Source organism: Pseudophryne corroboree, chromosome 3 (assembly GCF_028390025.1).
Source record: "Pseudophryne corroboree isolate aPseCor3 chromosome 3, aPseCor3.hap2, whole genome shotgun sequence".
Taxonomy (NCBI): domain Eukaryota; kingdom Metazoa; phylum Chordata; class Amphibia; order Anura; family Myobatrachidae; genus Pseudophryne; species Pseudophryne corroboree.
The window spans coordinates 699,363,064-699,380,249 of NC_086446.1; positions in this window are offsets into that span (position 1 = coordinate 699,363,064).

The following is a 17,186-nucleotide window of genomic DNA, read 5'->3' on the forward strand; positions in this document are numbered from 1 at the left end:
ATGAGAGGGTGTATGGTTATTGGCACATACCAGAAGGAGTACTTCTACTGTCCATTGATGGGCACAGTCTCTCTGTTACTTTCGCATTGCAGAGAAATTATGTGACTGGCAGCAGGATGAGAAAGTACTGAAAAGAGCAAGATACAGGAAACGTATAGGTTCAGGGCCCGTCTTTTCACTATCACAATAGGCATTGGTTATTGGACGAAACTTATAATCTAGATTGCTATATCAAATGCCTATGTGCCATATGTCGGAACTCTTTTCCTGTTATGTTGAAATTTAATTTCTGATACTTTCATCTTGGGTGTCACTGTCACCTGTAATATTCATATAAATTGGAGACTTAATACTCCTATTCACCAATTTTTCTTTTTGATAATTGAGGATCTGTCCTCAGATTCAAAAATTCCTTAAGATTTTCTCATAAAGTACTATATGTGTGTTTGTCTGTGTACCACAATTTTATTATATTCTAATTAAAAGTTACGTTTTAATTTTTATTTCTTAAGCGTGCCCCAACACAGAGTCTCTCCTTTTTCTTTTGAAATACTGACATTTTCTGGGAGTGTCAGGGAAAACGCAGGCATTCCCAAGCGTTTTCAGGGCGGTTGTGTGATGTCAGCTCTGGACCCGATCAGCCTGATTTCTTCGCACTGGAGGAGTAAGTATTGAGCTACGCACAGACTGCACACACTGCACAGAATGGGAAAAACATTCGATGGTGAGTGTGATGCGAAGGGTTTTGCGGCTGTCCGCTAACTGAGGAAAAGTTTCGCACAGAGTGCACATGCGTTCACACACTTGCATGGGGTGAATTTTCACTCCCCCTAGGCAGCGACTATCTGATCGATGGACAGTGTAATTTGCAGCACAGCGGTAAGGTGTGAATTAGGACCTAGTACAGGTGTATCAGCGCCTCCCCTGCCTACCTTTTCCGTACATCTCTGATCAAATCTCTCCAAATTTCCAACAGTAAATACTTCTGCATCTTTGTATAAAGCCCACATGAACCCTTGGGCTTATATATTGTGTATAAACCTGTCTCTGGTACTAGCCAGTGCCTCCTCAGCCATTTACCTCACCGCACGTTCCTGGTGTATGCGTGTGGGTCATGAAATGTATTAACGCAGAAGTTGTTTCTACATAGCTACCAGCAGTATAATAGCTCACTAGTGGTGAGGACATACAGTGTAATATTGTCCTCTCTTAAAAAATCAAACACTACTGTGTGTATACTTAATGGATATTAGAAGTCCACTCAGATCTGTGTGACCTGTATGAAACCTGCTGCCTCCTGCATTTACATGGTCATGAAGCTCCTTAGTGAACTTGAATAACCTATTTATTTACTGTAAGGAGTACACATGGGCCCTCATTCAGCATGGATCGCTAAATTGAAAAAACGCAAATCAGACGATTATCGTCAGAATGCGCTGCAAATTGCGATTGCTGTGCATTCGCAGGCTATAAGGGAGATACGATCACAAATTGACATGAACTGACTACTTGTGGGAGACAACATGGTGTTTGTGGGTAGTGGTTTGTAACACGCAGGCGTGTCATGGCCGCATTTGAGGCGTATATCACTGTGTCACCCTCATATTACAGTGTATGTGTATATATATATATATATATATATATATACAGTGGGGATTGAAAGTTTGGGCACCCCAGGCAAAAATTCATTTTAATGTGCAAAAAGAAGCCAAGGAAAGATGGAAAAATCTCCAAAAGGCATCAAATTACAGATTAGACATTCTTATAACATGTCAAAAAAAGTTTGATTTTATTTCCATCATTTACACTTTCAAAAGAACAGAAAACAAAAAATGGTGTCTGCAAAAGTTTGGGCACCCTGCAGAGTTAATACCTTGTACTGCCCCCTTTGGCAAGTATCACAGCTTGTAAATGCTTTTTGTAGCCAGCCAAGAGTCTTTCAATTCTTGTTTGAGGTATCTTCGCCCATTCTTCCTTACAAAAGTCTTCCAGTTCTTTGAGATTCCTGGGCTGTCTGTGACGCACTGCTCTTTTAAGGTCTATCCATAGATTTTCAATTATGTTGAGGTCAGGAGATTGTGAAGGCCATGGCAAAACCTTCAGTTTATGCCTCTTGATGTAATCCACCGTGGATTTTGAGGTGTGTTTAGGATCATTATCCAATTGTAGAAGCCAGCCTCTCTTTAACTTCAGCTTTTTCACAGATGGCATCAAGATAGCGTCCAAAATTTGCTGGAATCTTATTGAATCCATTTTTCCTTCTACTCGTGAAATGTTCCCTGTGCCACTGGCTGCAATACAACTCCAAAGCATGATTGATCCACCCCCATGCTTAACAGTTGGACAGAGGTTCTTTTCATTAAATTCTGTGCCCTTCCTTCTCCAAACGTACCTTTGCTCATTCCGGCCAAAAAGTTCAATTTTAACCTCAGCGGTGCACAGAACTTTATTCCAAAATGCATCAGGCTTGTCTATATGTTCATTTGCAAACTTCAATCGCTGATTTTTGTGGTGAGGACGTAGAAGAGGTTTTCTTCTGATTACTCTTCCATGAAGACCTTATTTGTACAAGTATCTCTTTATAGTGGAATAGTGTACCACAACTCCAGTGTCTACCAGATCTTCCTGGAGGGATCGTGCAGTCAAACGTGGATTTTGACTTGCTTTTCTCACAATCCTGCGAGCTGTTCTGTCTGATATTTTTCTTGGTCTTCCAGACCTTGCTTTAACTTCCACTGTTCCTGATGACTGCCATTTCTTAATTACATTCCGAACAGAGGATATGGGCATCTGATAACGCTTTGCTATCTTCTTATAGCCTTCTCCTGCTTTGTGAGCGTCAACTATTCTCAGTTTCAGTGTTCTACACAACTGCTTAGAGGAACCCATGGTGCTGATTGTTGAAGCAAAGTCAGATGAGTCTGGGCTTTTAAAACCTTTGAGATTGACATCACCTGGTCTTTCCAGACGATGATTGAGAACAATCCATGACACTGCCAGGTCTCAGCTGTCCAAAGGGGGCAGTACAAGGTATTAACTCTGCAGGGTGCCCAAACTTTTGCAGACGCCATTTTTTTGTTTTCTGTTCTTTTGAAAGTGTAAATGATGGAAATAAAATCAAACTTTTTTCGACATGTTATAAGAATGTCTAATCTGTAATTTGATGCCTTTTGGAGATTTATCCATCTTTCCTTGGCTTCTTTTTGCACATTAAAATTAGAGATGTGCACCGGAAATTTTTCGGGTTTTGTGTTTTGGTTTTGGGTTCGGTTCCGCGGCCGTGTTTTGGGTTCGAACGCGTTTTGGCAAAACCTCACCGAATTTTTTTGTCGGATTCGGGTGTGTTTTGGATTCGGGTGTTTTTTTCAAAAAACCCTAAAAAACAGCTTAAATCATAGAATTTGGGGGTCATTTTGATCCCAAAGTATTATTAACCTCAATAACCATAATTTCCACTCATTTTCAGTCTATTCTGAACACCTCACACCTCACAATATTATTTTTAGTCCTAAAATTTGAACCGAGGTCGCTGGATGACTAAGCTCAGCGACCCAAGTGGCCGACACAAACACCTGGCCCATCTAGGAGTGGCACTGCAGTGTCACGCAGGATGGCCCTTCCAAAAAACACTCCCCAAACAGCACATGACGCAAAGAAAAAAAGAGGCGCAATGAGGTAGCTGTGTGACTAAGCTCAGCGACCCAAGTGGCCGACACAAACACCTGGCCCATCTAGGAGTGGCACTGCAGTGTCAGGCAGGATGGCCCTTCCAAAAAATACTCCCCAAACAGCACATGACGCAAAGAAGAAAAAAAAGAGGCGCAATGAGGTAGCTGTGTGAGTAAGCTAAGCGACCCTAGTGGCCGACACAAACACCTGGCCCATCTAGGAGTGGCACTGCAGTGTCACGCAGGATGGCCCTTCCAAAAACACTCCCCAAACAGCACATGACGTAAAGAAAAAAAGAGGCGCAATGGGGTAGCTGTGTGACTAAGCTCAGCGACCCTAGTGGCCGACACAAACACCTGGCCCATCTAGGAGTGGCACTGCAGTGTCACGCAGGATGGCCCTTCCAAAAAACACTCCCCAAACAGCACATGACGCAAAGAAAAAAAGAGGCGCAATGAGGTAGCTGTGTGACTAAGCTCAGCGACCCAAGTGGCCGACACAAACACCTGGCCCATCTAGGAGTGGCACTGCAGTGTCACGCAGGATGGCCCTTCCAAAAAACACTCCCCAAACAGCACATGACGCAAAGAAAAAAAGAGGCGCAATGAGGTAGCTGTGTGACTAAGCTCAGCAACCCAAGTGGCCGACACAAACACCTGGCCCATCTAGGAGTGGCACTGCAGTGTCACGCAGGATGGCCCTTCCAAAAAACACTCCCCAAACAGCACATGACGCAAAGAAAAAAAGAGGCGCAATGAGGTAGCTGTGTGACTAAGCTCAGCGACCCAAGTGGCCGACACAAACACCTGGCCCATCTAGGAGTGGCACTGCAGTGTCAGGCAGGATGGCCCTTCCAAAAAATACTCCCCAAACAGCACATGACACAAAGAAAAAAAGAGGCGCAATGAGGTAGCTGTGTGACTAAGCTCAGCGACCCAAGTGGCCGACACAAACACCTGGCCCATCTAGGAGTGGCACTGCAGTGTCAGGCAGGATGGCCCTTCCAAAAAACACTCCCCAAACAGCACATGACGCAAAGAAAAATGAAAGAAAAAAGAGGTGCAAGATGGAATTGTCCTTGGGCCCTCCCACCCACCCTTATGTTGTATAAACAGGACATGCACACTTTAACCAACCCATCATTTCAGTGACAGGGTCTGCCACACGACTGTGACTGAAATGACGGGTTGGTTTGGACCCCCACCAAAAAAGAAGCAATTAATCTCTCCTTGCACAAACTGGCTCTACAGAGGCAAGATGTCCACCTCATCATCATCCTCCGATTCATCACCGTGTACATCCCCCTCCTCACAGATTATCAATTCGTCCCCACTGGAATCCACCATCACAGCTCCCTGTGTACTTTGTGGAGGCAATTGCTGCTGGTGAATGTCTCCATGGAGGAATTGATTATAATTCATTTTAATGAACATCATCTTCTCCACATTTTCTGGAAGTAACTTCATACGCCGATTGCTGACAAGGTGAGCGGCGGCACTAAACACTCTTTCGGAGTACACACTTGTGGGAGGGCAACTTAGGTAGAATAAAGCCAGTTTGTGCAAGGGCCTCCAAATTGCCTCTTTTTCCTGCCAGTATACGTACGGACTGTCTGACGTGCCTACTTGGATGCGGTCACTCATATAATCCTCCACCATTCTTTCAATGGGGAGAGAATCATATGCAGTGACAGTAGACGACATGTCCGTAATCGTTGGCAGGTCCTTCAGTCCGGACCAGATGTCAGCATCAGCAGTCGCTCCAGACTGCCCTGCATCACCGCCAGCGGGTGGGCTCGGAATTCTGAGCCTTTTCCTCGCACCCCCAGTTGCGAGAGAATGTGAAGGAGGAGATGTTGACAGGTCGCGTTCCGCTTGACTTGACAATTTTCACACCAGCAGTTCTTTGAACCCCTGCAGACTTGTGTCTGCCGGAAAGAGAGATCCAAGGTAGGTTTTAAATCTAGGATCGAGCACGGTGGCCAAAATGTAGTGCTCTGATTTCAACAGATTGACCACCCGTGAATCCTTGTTAAGCCAATTAAGGGCTCCATCCACAAGTCCCACATGCCTAGCGGAATCGCTCTGTGTTAGCTCCTCCTTCAATGTCTCCAGCTTCTTCTGCAAAAGCCTGATGAGGGGAATGACCTGACTCAGGCTGGCAGTGTCTGAACTGACTTCACGTGTGGCAAGTTCAAAAGGTTGCAGAACCTTGCACAACGTTGAAATCATTTTCCACTGCGCTTGATACAGGTACATTCCACCTCCTATATCGTGCTCAGTTGTATAGGCTTGAATGGCCTTTTGCTGCTCCTCCAACCTCTGAAGCATATAGAGGGTTGAATTCCACCTCGTTACCACTTCTTGCTTCAGATGATGGCAGGGCAGGTTCAGGCGTTTTTGGTGTTGCTCCAGTCTTCTGTACGTGGTGCCTGTACGCCGAAAGTGTCCCGCAATTCTTCTGGCCACCGACAGCATCTCTTGCACGCCCCTCTCGTTTTTTAAATAAATCTGCACCACCAAATTCAAGGTATGTGCAAAACATGGGACGTGCTGGAATTTGCCCATATTTAATGCACACACAATATTGCTGGCGTTGTCCGATGCCACAAATCCACAGGAGAGTCCAATTGGGGTAAGCCATTCTGCGATGATCTTCCTCAGTTGCCGTAAGAGGTTTTTAGCTGTGTGCGTATTCTGGAAAGCGGTGATACAAAGCGTAGCCTGCCTAGGAAAGAGTTGGCGTTTGCGAGATGCTGCTACTGGTGCCGCCGCTGCTGTTCTTGCGGCGGGAGTCCATACATCTACCCAGTGGGCTGTCACAGTCATATAGTCCTGAGTCTGCCCTGCTCCACTTGTCCACATGTCCGTGGTTAAGTGGACATTGGGTACAACTGCATTTTTTAGGACACTGGTGAGTCTTTTTCTGAGGTCTGTGTACATTTTCGGTATCGCCTGCCTAGAGAAATGGAACCTAGATGGTATTTGGTACCGGGGACACAGTACCTCCAACAAGTCTCTAGTTGCCTCTGCAGTAATGATGGATACCGGAACCACGTTTCTCACCGCCCAGGATGCCAAGGCCTCAGTTATCCGCTTTGCAGCAGGATGACTGCTGTGATATTTCATCTTCCTCGCAAAGGACTGTTGGACAGTCAATTGCTTGGTGGAAGTAGTAAAAGTGGTCTTCCGACTTCCCCTCTGGGATGACCATCGACTCCCAGCAGCAACAACAGCAGCGCCAGCAGCAGTAGGCGTTACACGCAAGGATGCATCGGAGGAATCCCAGGCAGGAGAGGACTCGTCAGAATTGCCAGTGACATGGCCTGCAGGACTATTGGCATTCCTGGGGAAGGAGGAAATTGACACTGAGGGAGTTGGTGGGGTGGTTTGCGTGAGCTTGGTTACAAGAGGAAGGGATTTACTGGTCAGTGGACTGCTTCCGCTGTCGCCCAAAGTTTTTGAACTTGTCACTGACTTATGATGAATGCGCTGCAGGTGACGTATAAGGGAGGATGTTCCGAGGTGGTTAACGTCCTTACCCCTACTTATTACAGCTTGACAAAGGCAACACACGGCTTGACAAATGTTGTCCGCATTTCTGTTGAAATACTTCCACACTGAAGAGCTGATTTTTTTGGTATTTTCACCAGGCATGTCAATGGCCATATTCCTCCCACGGACAACAGGTGTCTCCCCGGGTGCCTGACTTAAACAAACCACCTCACCATCAGAATCCTCCTGGTCAATTTCCTCCCCAGCGCCAGCAACACCCATATCCTCCTCATCCTGGTGTACTTCAACACTGACATCTTCAATCTGACTATCAGGAACTGGACTGCGGGTGCTCCTTCCAGCACTTGCAGGGGGCGTGCAAATGGTGGAAGGCGCATGCTCTTCACGTCCAGTGTTGGGAAGGTCAGGCATCGCAACAGACACAATTGGACTCTCCTTGTGGATTTGTGATTTCGAAGAACGCACAGTTCTTTGCTGTGCTTTTGCCAGCTTAAGTCTTTTCATTTTTCTAGCGAGAGGCTGAGTGCTTCCATCCTCATGTGAAGCTGAACCACTAGCCATGAACATAGGCCAGGGCCTCAGCCGTTCCTTGCCACTCCGTGTGGTAAATGGCATATTGGCAAGTTTACGCTTCTCCTCCGACGATTTTATTTTAGATTTTTGAGTCCTTTTTTTACTGATATTTTGTGTTTTGGATTTTACATGCTCTGTACTATGACATTGGGCATCGGCCTTGGCAGACGACGTTGATGGCATTTCATCGTCTCGGCCATGACTAGTGGCAGCAGCTTCAGCACGAGGTGGAAGTGGATCTTGATCTTTCCCTATTTTTGGAACCTCAACATTTTTGTTCTCCATATTTTAATAGGCACAACTAAAAGGCACCTCAGGTAAACAATGGAGATGGATGGATACTAGTATACTTATGGATGACGAGCGACTGCCGACACAGAGGTAGCTACAGCCGTGGACTACCATACTGCGTCTGCTAGTATAGACTGGATGATAATGATATAAAAAATATATATATATCACTACTGCAGGACAGGTATATATTGTATAATGACGGACCTGCTGGACACTGTCAGCACTGCAGACTCCTAAACTACTAGTATGAAGAAGATAGAAAAAAAAAAAACCACCACAGGTAGGTATACAATTATGGACGAGCGACTGCCGACACAGAGGTAGCTACAGCCGTGGACTACCGTACTGCGCGTCTGCTAGTATAGACTGGATGATAATGATATAAAAAATATATATATATCACTACTGCAGGACAGGTATATATTGTATAATGACGGACCTGCTGGACACTGTCAGCACTGCAGACTCCTAAACTACTAGTATGAAGAAGATAGAAATATAATGAATGACGGACCTGCTGGACACTGTCAGTAGAGATGAGCGCCTGAAATTTTTCGGGTTTTGTGTTTTGGTTTTGGGTTCGGTTCCGCGGCCGTGTTTTGGGTTCGAACGCGTTTTGGCAAAACCTCACCGAATTTTTTTTGTCGGATTCGGGTGTGTTTTGGATTCGGGTGTTTTTTTCAAAAAACACTAAAAAACAGCTTAAATCATAGAATTTGGGGGTCATTTTGATCCCAAAGTATTATTAACCTCAAAAACCATAATTTACACTCATTTTCAGTCTATTCTGAATACCTCACACCTCACAATATTATTTTTAGTCCTAAAATTTGCACCGAGGTCGCTGTGTGAGTAAGATAAGCGACCCTAGTGGCCGACACAAACACCGGGCCCATCTAGGAGTGGCACTGCAGTGTCACGCAGGATGTCCCTTCCAAAAAACCCTCCCCAAACAGCACATGACGCAAAGAAAAAAAGAGGCGCAATGAGGTAGCTGTGTGAGTAAGATTAGCGACCCTAGTGGCCGACACAAACACCGGGCCAATCTAGGAGTGGCACTGCAGTGTCACGCAGGATGGCCCTTCCAAAAAACCCTCCCCAAACAGCACATGACGCAAAGAAAAAAAGAGGCGCAATGAGGTAGCTGTGTGAGTAAGATTAGCGACCCTAGTGGCCGACACAAACACCGGGCCCATCTAGGAGTGGCACTGCAGTGTCACGCAGGATGGCCCTTCCAAAAAACCCTCCCCAAACAGCACATGACGCAAAGAAAAAAAGAGGCGCAATGAGGTAGCTGACTGTGTGAGTAAGATTAGCGACCCTAGTGGCCGACACAAACACCGGGCCCATCTAGGAGTGGCACTGCAGTGTCACGCAGGATGTCCCTTCCAAAAAACCCTCCCCAAACAGCACATGACGCAAAGAAAAAAAGAGGCGCAATGAGGTAGCTGTGTGAGTAAGATTAGCGACCCTAGTGGCCGACACAAACACCGGGCCCATCTAGGAGTGGCACTGCAGTGTCACGCAGGATGGCCCTTCCAAAAAACCCTCCCCAAACAGCACATGACGCAAAGAAAAAAAGAGGCGCAATGAGGTAGCTGTGTGACTAAGCTCAGCGACCCAAGTGGCCGACACAAACACCTGGCCCATCTAGGAGTGGCACTGCAGTGTCACGCAGGATGGCCCTTCCAAAAAACACTCCCCAAACAGCACATGACGCAAAGAAAAAAAGAGGCGCAATGAGGTAGCTGTGTGACTAAGCTCAGCAACCCAAGTGGCCGACACAAACACCTGGCCCATCTAGGAGTGGCACTGCAGTGTCACGCAGGATGGCCCTTCCAAAAAACACTCCCCAAACAGCACATGACGCAAAGAAAAAAAGAGGCGCAATGAGGTAGCTGTGTGACTAAGCTCAGCGACCCAAGTGGCCGACACAAACACCTGGCCCATCTAGGAGTGGCACTGCAGTGTCAGGCAGGATGGCCCTTCCAAAAAATACTCCCCAAACAGCACATGACACAAAGAAAAAAAGAGGCGCAATGAGGTAGCTGTGTGACTAAGCTCAGCGACCCAAGTGGCCGACACAAACACCTGGCCCATCTAGGAGTGGCACTGCAGTGTCAGGCAGGATGGCCCTTCCAAAAAACACTCCCCAAACAGCACATGACGCAAAGAAAAATGAAAGAAAAAAGAGGTGCAAGATGGAATTGTCCTTGGGCCCTCCCACCCACCCTTATGTTGTATAAACAGGACATGCACACTTTAACCAACCCATCATTTCAGTGACAGGGTCTGCCACACGACTGTGACTGAAATGACGGGTTGGTTTGGACCCCCACCAAAAAAGAAGCAATTAATCTCTCCTTGCACAAACTGGCTCTACAGAGGCAAGATGTCCACCTCATCATCATCCTCCGATTCATCACCGTGTACATCCCCCTCCTCACAGATTATCAATTCGTCCCCACTGGAATCCACCATCACAGCTCCCTGTGTACTTTGTGGAGGCAATTGCTGCTGGTGAATGTCTCCATGGAGGAATTGATTATAATTCATTTTAATGAACATCATCTTCTCCACATTTTCTGGAAGTAACTTCATACGCCGATTGCTGACAAGGTGAGCGGCGGCACTAAACACTCTTTCGGAGTACACACTTGTGGGAGGGCAACTTAGGTAGAATAAAGCCAGTTTGTGCAAGGGCCTCCAAATTGCCTCTTTTTCCTGCCAGTATACGTACGGACTGTCTGACGTGCCTACTTGGATGCGGTCACTCATATAATCCTCCACCATTCTTTCAATGGGGAGAGAATCATATGCAGTGACAGTAGACGACATGTCCGTAATCGTTGGCAGGTCCTTCAGTCCGGACCAGATGTCAGCATCAGCAGTCGCTCCAGACTGCCCTGCATCACCGCCAGCGGGTGGGCTCGGAATTCTGAGCCTTTTCCTCGCACCCCCAGTTGCGAGAGAATGTGAAGGAGGAGATGTTGACAGGTCGCGTTCCGCTTGACTTGACAATTTTCACACCAGCAGTTCTTTGAACCCCTGCAGACTTGTGTCTGCCGGAAAGAGAGATCCAAGGTAGGTTTTAAATCTAGGATCGAGCACGGTGGCCAAAATGTAGTGCTCTGATTTCAACAGATTGACCACCCGTGAATCCTTGTTAAGCCAATTAAGGGCTCCATCCACAAGTCCCACATGCCTAGCGGAATCGCTCTGTGTTAGCTCCTCCTTCAATGTCTCCAGCTTCTTCTGCAAAAGCCTGATGAGGGGAATGACCTGACTCAGGCTGGCAGTGTCTGAACTGACTTCACGTGTGGCAAGTTCAAAAGGTTGCAGAACCTTGCACAACGTTGAAATCATTTTCCACTGCGCTTGATACAGGTACATTCCACCTCCTATATCGTGCTCAGTTGTATAGGCTTGAATGGCCTTTTGCTGCTCCTCCAACCTCTGAAGCATATAGAGGGTTGAATTCCACCTCGTTACCACTTCTTGCTTCAGATGATGGCAGGGCAGGTTCAGGCGTTTTTGGTGTTGCTCCAGTCTTCTGTACGTGGTGCCTGTACGCCGAAAGTGTCCCGCAATTCTTCTGGCCACCGACAGCATCTCTTGCACGCCCCTCTCGTTTTTTAAATAAATCTGCACCACCAAATTCAAGGTATGTGCAAAACATGGGACGTGCTGGAATTTGCCCATATTTAATGCACACACAATATTGCTGGCGTTGTCCGATGCCACAAATCCACAGGAGAGTCCAATTGGGGTAAGCCATTCTGCGATGATCTTCCTCAGTTGCCGTAAGAGGTTTTTAGCTGTGTGCGTATTCTGGAAAGCGGTGATACAAAGCGTAGCCTGCCTAGGAAAGAGTTGGCGTTTGCGAGATGCTGCTACTGGTGCCGCCGCTGCTGTTCTTGCGGCGGGAGTCCATACATCTACCCAGTGGGCTGTCACAGTCATATAGTCCTGAGTCTGCCCTGCTCCACTTGTCCACATGTCCGTGGTTAAGTGGACATTGGGTACAACTGCATTTTTTAGGACACTGGTGAGTCTTTTTCTGAGGTCTGTGTACATTTTCGGTATCGCCTGCCTAGAGAAATGGAACCTAGATGGTATTTGGTACCGGGGACACAGTACCTCCAACAAGTCTCTAGTTGCCTCTGCAGTAATGATGGATACCGGAACCACGTTTCTCACCGCCCAGGATGCCAAGGCCTCAGTTATCCGCTTTGCAGCAGGATGACTGCTGTGATATTTCATCTTCCTCGCAAAGGACTGTTGGACAGTCAATTGCTTGGTGGAAGTAGTAAAAGTGGTCTTCCGACTTCCCCTCTGGGATGACCATCGACTCCCAGCAGCAACAACAGCAGCGCCAGCAGCAGTAGGCGTTACACGCAAGGATGCATCGGAGGAATCCCAGGCAGGAGAGGACTCGTCAGAATTGCCAGTGACATGGCCTGCAGGACTATTGGCATTCCTGGGGAAGGAGGAAATTGACACTGAGGGAGTTGGTGGGGTGGTTTGCGTGAGCTTGGTTACAAGAGGAAGGGATTTACTGGTCAGTGGACTGCTTCCGCTGTCGCCCAAAGTTTTTGAACTTGTCACTGACTTATGATGAATGCGCTGCAGGTGACGTATAAGGGAGGATGTTCCGAGGTGGTTAACGTCCTTACCCCTACTTATTACAGCTTGACAAAGGCAACACACGGCTTGACAAATGTTGTCCGCATTTCTGTTGAAATACTTCCACACTGAAGAGCTGATTTTTTTGGTATTTTCACCAGGCATGTCAATGGCCATATTCCTCCCACGGACAACAGGTGTCTCCCCGGGTGCCTGACTTAAACAAACCACCTCACCATCAGAATCCTCCTGGTCAATTTCCTCCCCAGCGCCAGCAACACCCATATCCTCCTCATCCTGGTGTACTTCAACACTGACATCTTCAATCTGACTATCAGGAACTGGACTGCGGGTGCTCCTTCCAGCACTTGCAGGGGGCGTGCAAATGGTGGAAGGCGCATGCTCTTCACGTCCAGTGTTGGGAAGGTCAGGCATCGCAACAGACACAATTGGACTCTCCTTGTGGATTTGTGATTTCGAAGAACGCACAGTTCTTTGCTGTGCTTTTGCCAGCTTAAGTCTTTTCATTTTTCTAGCGAGAGGCTGAGTGCTTCCATCCTCATGTGAAGCTGAACCACTAGCCATGAACATAGGCCAGGGCCTCAGCCGTTCCTTGCCACTCCGTGTGGTAAATGGCATATTGGCAAGTTTACGCTTCTCCTCCGACGATTTTATTTTAGATTTTTGAGTCCTTTTTTTACTGATATTTTGTGTTTTGGATTTTACATGCTCTGTACTATGACATTGGGCATCGGCCTTGGCAGACGACGTTGATGGCATTTCATCGTCTCGGCCATGACTAGTGGCAGCAGCTTCAGCACGAGGTGGAAGTGGATCTTGATCTTTCCCTATTTTTGGAACCTCAACATTTTTGTTCTCCATATTTTAATAGGCACAACTAAAAGGCACCTCAGGTAAACAATGGAGATGGATGGATACTAGTATACTTATGGATGACGAGCGACTGCCGACACAGAGGTAGCTACAGCCGTGGACTACCATACTGCGTCTGCTAGTATAGACTGGATGATAATGATATAAAAAATATATATATATCACTACTGCAGGACAGGTATATATTGTATAATGACGGACCTGCTGGACACTGTCAGCACTGCAGACTCCTAAACTACTAGTATGAAGAAGATAGAAAAAAAAAAAACCACCACAGGTAGGTATACAATTATGGACGAGCGACTGCCGACACAGAGGTAGCTACAGCCGTGGACTACCGTACTGCGCGTCTGCTAGTATAGACTGGATGATAATGATATAAAAAATATATATATATCACTACTGCAGGACAGGTATATATTGTATAATGACGGACCTGCTGGACACTGTCAGCACTGCAGACTCCTAAACTACTAGTATGAAGAAGATAGAAAAAAAAAAACCACCACAGGTAGGTATACAATTATGGACGAGCGACTGCCGACACAGAGGTAGCTACAGCCATGGACTACCATACTGCGCATCTGCTAGTATAGACTGGATGATAATGATATAAAAAATATATATATATCACTACTGCAGGACAGGTATATATTGTATAATGACGGACCTGCTGGACACTGTCAGCACTGCAGACTCCTAAACTACTAGTATGAAGAAGATAGAAAAAAAAAAAACCACCACAGGTAGGTATACAATTATGGACGAGCGACTGCCGACACAGAGGTAGTTACAGCCGTGGACTACCGTACTGCACGTCTGCTAGTATAGACTGGATGATAATGATATAAAAAATATATATATATCACTACTGCAGGACAGGTATATATTGTATAATGACGGACCTGCTGGACACTGTCAGCACTGCAGACTCCTAAACTACTAGTATGAAGAAGATAGAAAAAAAAAACCCACCACAGGTAGGTATACAATTATGGACGAGCGACTGCCGACACAGAGGTAGCTACAGCCGTGGACTACCGTACTGCGCGTCTGCTAGTATAGACTGGATGATAATGATATAAAAAATATATATATATCACTACTGCAGGACAGGTATATATTGTATAATGACGGACCTGCTGGACACTGTCAGCACTGCAGACTCCTAAACTACTAGTATGAAGAAGATAGAAAAAAAAAAAACCACCACAGGTAGGTATACAATTATGGATGAGCGACTGCCGACACAGAGGTAGCTACAGCCGTGGACTACCGTACTGCGCGTCTGCTAGTATAGACTGGATGATAATGATATAAAAAATATATATATATCACTACTGCAGGACAGGTATATATTGTATAATGACGGACCTGCTGGACACTGTCAGCACTGCAGACTCCTAAACTACTAGTATGAAGAAGATAGAAATATAATGAATGACGGACCTGCTGGACACTGTCAGTAGAGATGAGCGCCTGAAATTTTTCGGGTTTTGTGTTTTGGTTTTGGGTTCGGTTCCGCGGCCGTGTTTTGGGTTCGAACGCGTTTTGGCAAAACCTCACCGAATTTTTTTTGTCGGATTCGGGTGTGTTTTGGATTCGGGTGTTTTTTTCAAAAAACACTAAAAAACAGCTTAAATCATAGAATTTGGGGGTCATTTTGATCCCAAAGTATTATTAACCTCAAAAACCATAATTTACACTCATTTTCAGTCTATTCTGAATACCTCACACCTCACAATATTATTTTTAGTCCTAAAATTTGCACCGAGGTCGCTGTGTGAGTAAGATAAGCGACCCTAGTGGCCGACACAAACACCGGGCCCATCTAGGAGTGGCACTGCAGTGTCACGCAGGATGTCCCTTCCAAAAAACCCTCCCCAAACAGCACATGACGCAAAGAAAAAAAGAGGCGCAATGAGGTAGCTGTGTGAGTAAGATTAGCGACCCTAGTGGCCGACACAAACACCGGGCCAATCTAGGAGTGTCACTGCAGTGTCACGCAGGATGGCCCTTCCAAAAAACCCTCCCCAAACAGCACATGACGCAAAGAAAAAAAGAGGCGCAATGAGGTAGCTGTGTGAGTAAGATTAGCGACCCTAGTGGCCGACACAAACACCGGGCCCATCTAGGAGTGGCACTGCAGTGTCACGCAGGATGGCCCTTCCAAAAAACCCTCCCCAAACAGCACATGACGCAAAGAAAAAAAGAGGCGCAATGAGGTAGCTGACTGTGTGAGTAAGATTAGCGACCCTAGTGGCCGACACAAACACCGGGCCCATCTAGGAGTGGCACTGCAGTGTCACGCAGGATGTCCCTTCCAAAAAACCCTCCCCAAACAGCACATGACGCAAAGAAAAAAAGAGGCGCAATGAGGTAGCTGTGTGAGTAAGATTAGCGACCCTAGTGGCCGACACAAACACCGGGCCCATCTAGGAGTGGCACTGCAGTGTCACGCAGGATGGCCCTTCCAAAAAACCCTCCCCAAACAGCACATGACGCAAAGAAAAAAAGAGGCGCAATGAGGTAGCTGTGTGAGTAAGATTAGCGACCCTAGTGGCCGACACAAACACCGGGCACATCTAGGAGTGGCACTGCAGTGTCACGCAGGATGTCCCTTCCAAAAAACCCTCCCCAAACAGCACATGACGCAAAGAAAAAAAGAGGCGCAATGAGGTAGCTGACTGTGTGAGTAAGATTAGCGACCCTAGTGGCCGACACAAACACCGGGCCCATCTAGGAGTGGCACTGCAGTGTCACGCAGGATGTCCCTTCCAAAAAACCCTCCCCAAACAGCACATGACGCAAAGAAAAAAAGAGGCGCAATGAGGTAGCTGACTGTGTGAGTAAGATTAGCGACCCTAGTGGCCGACACAAACACCGGGCCCATCTAGGAGTGGCACTGCAGTGTCACGCAGGATGTCCCTTCCAAAAAACCCTCCCCAAACAGCACATGACGCAAAGAAAAAAAGAGGCGCAATGAGGTAGCTGACTGTGTGAGTAAGATTAGCGACCCTAGTGGCCGACACAAACACCGGGCCCATCTAGGAGTGGCACTGCAGTGTCACGCAGGATGTCCCTTCCAAAAAACCCTCCCCAATCAGCACATGATGCAAAGAAAAAGAAAAGAAAAAAGAGGTGCAAGATGGAATTGTCCTTGGGCCCTCCCACCCACCCTTATGTTGTATAAACAAAACAGGACATGCACACTTTAACCAACCCATCATTTCAGTGACAGGGTCTGCCACACGACTGTGACTGATATGACGGGTTGGTTTGGACCCCCCCCAAAAAAGAAGCAATTAATCTCTCCTTGCACAAACTGGCTCTACAGAGGCAAGATGTCCACCTCATCTTCACCCTCCGATATATCACCGTGTACATCCCCCTCCTCACAGATTATCAATTCGTCCCCACTGGAATCCACCATCTCAGCTCCCTGTGTACTTTGTGGAGGCAATTGCTGCTGGTCAATGTCTCCGCGGAGGAATTGATTATAATTCATTTTAATGAACATCATCTTCTCCACATTTTCTGGATGTAACCTCGTACGCCGATTGCTGACAAGGTGAGCGGCGGCACTAAACACTCTTTCGGAGTACACACTTGTGG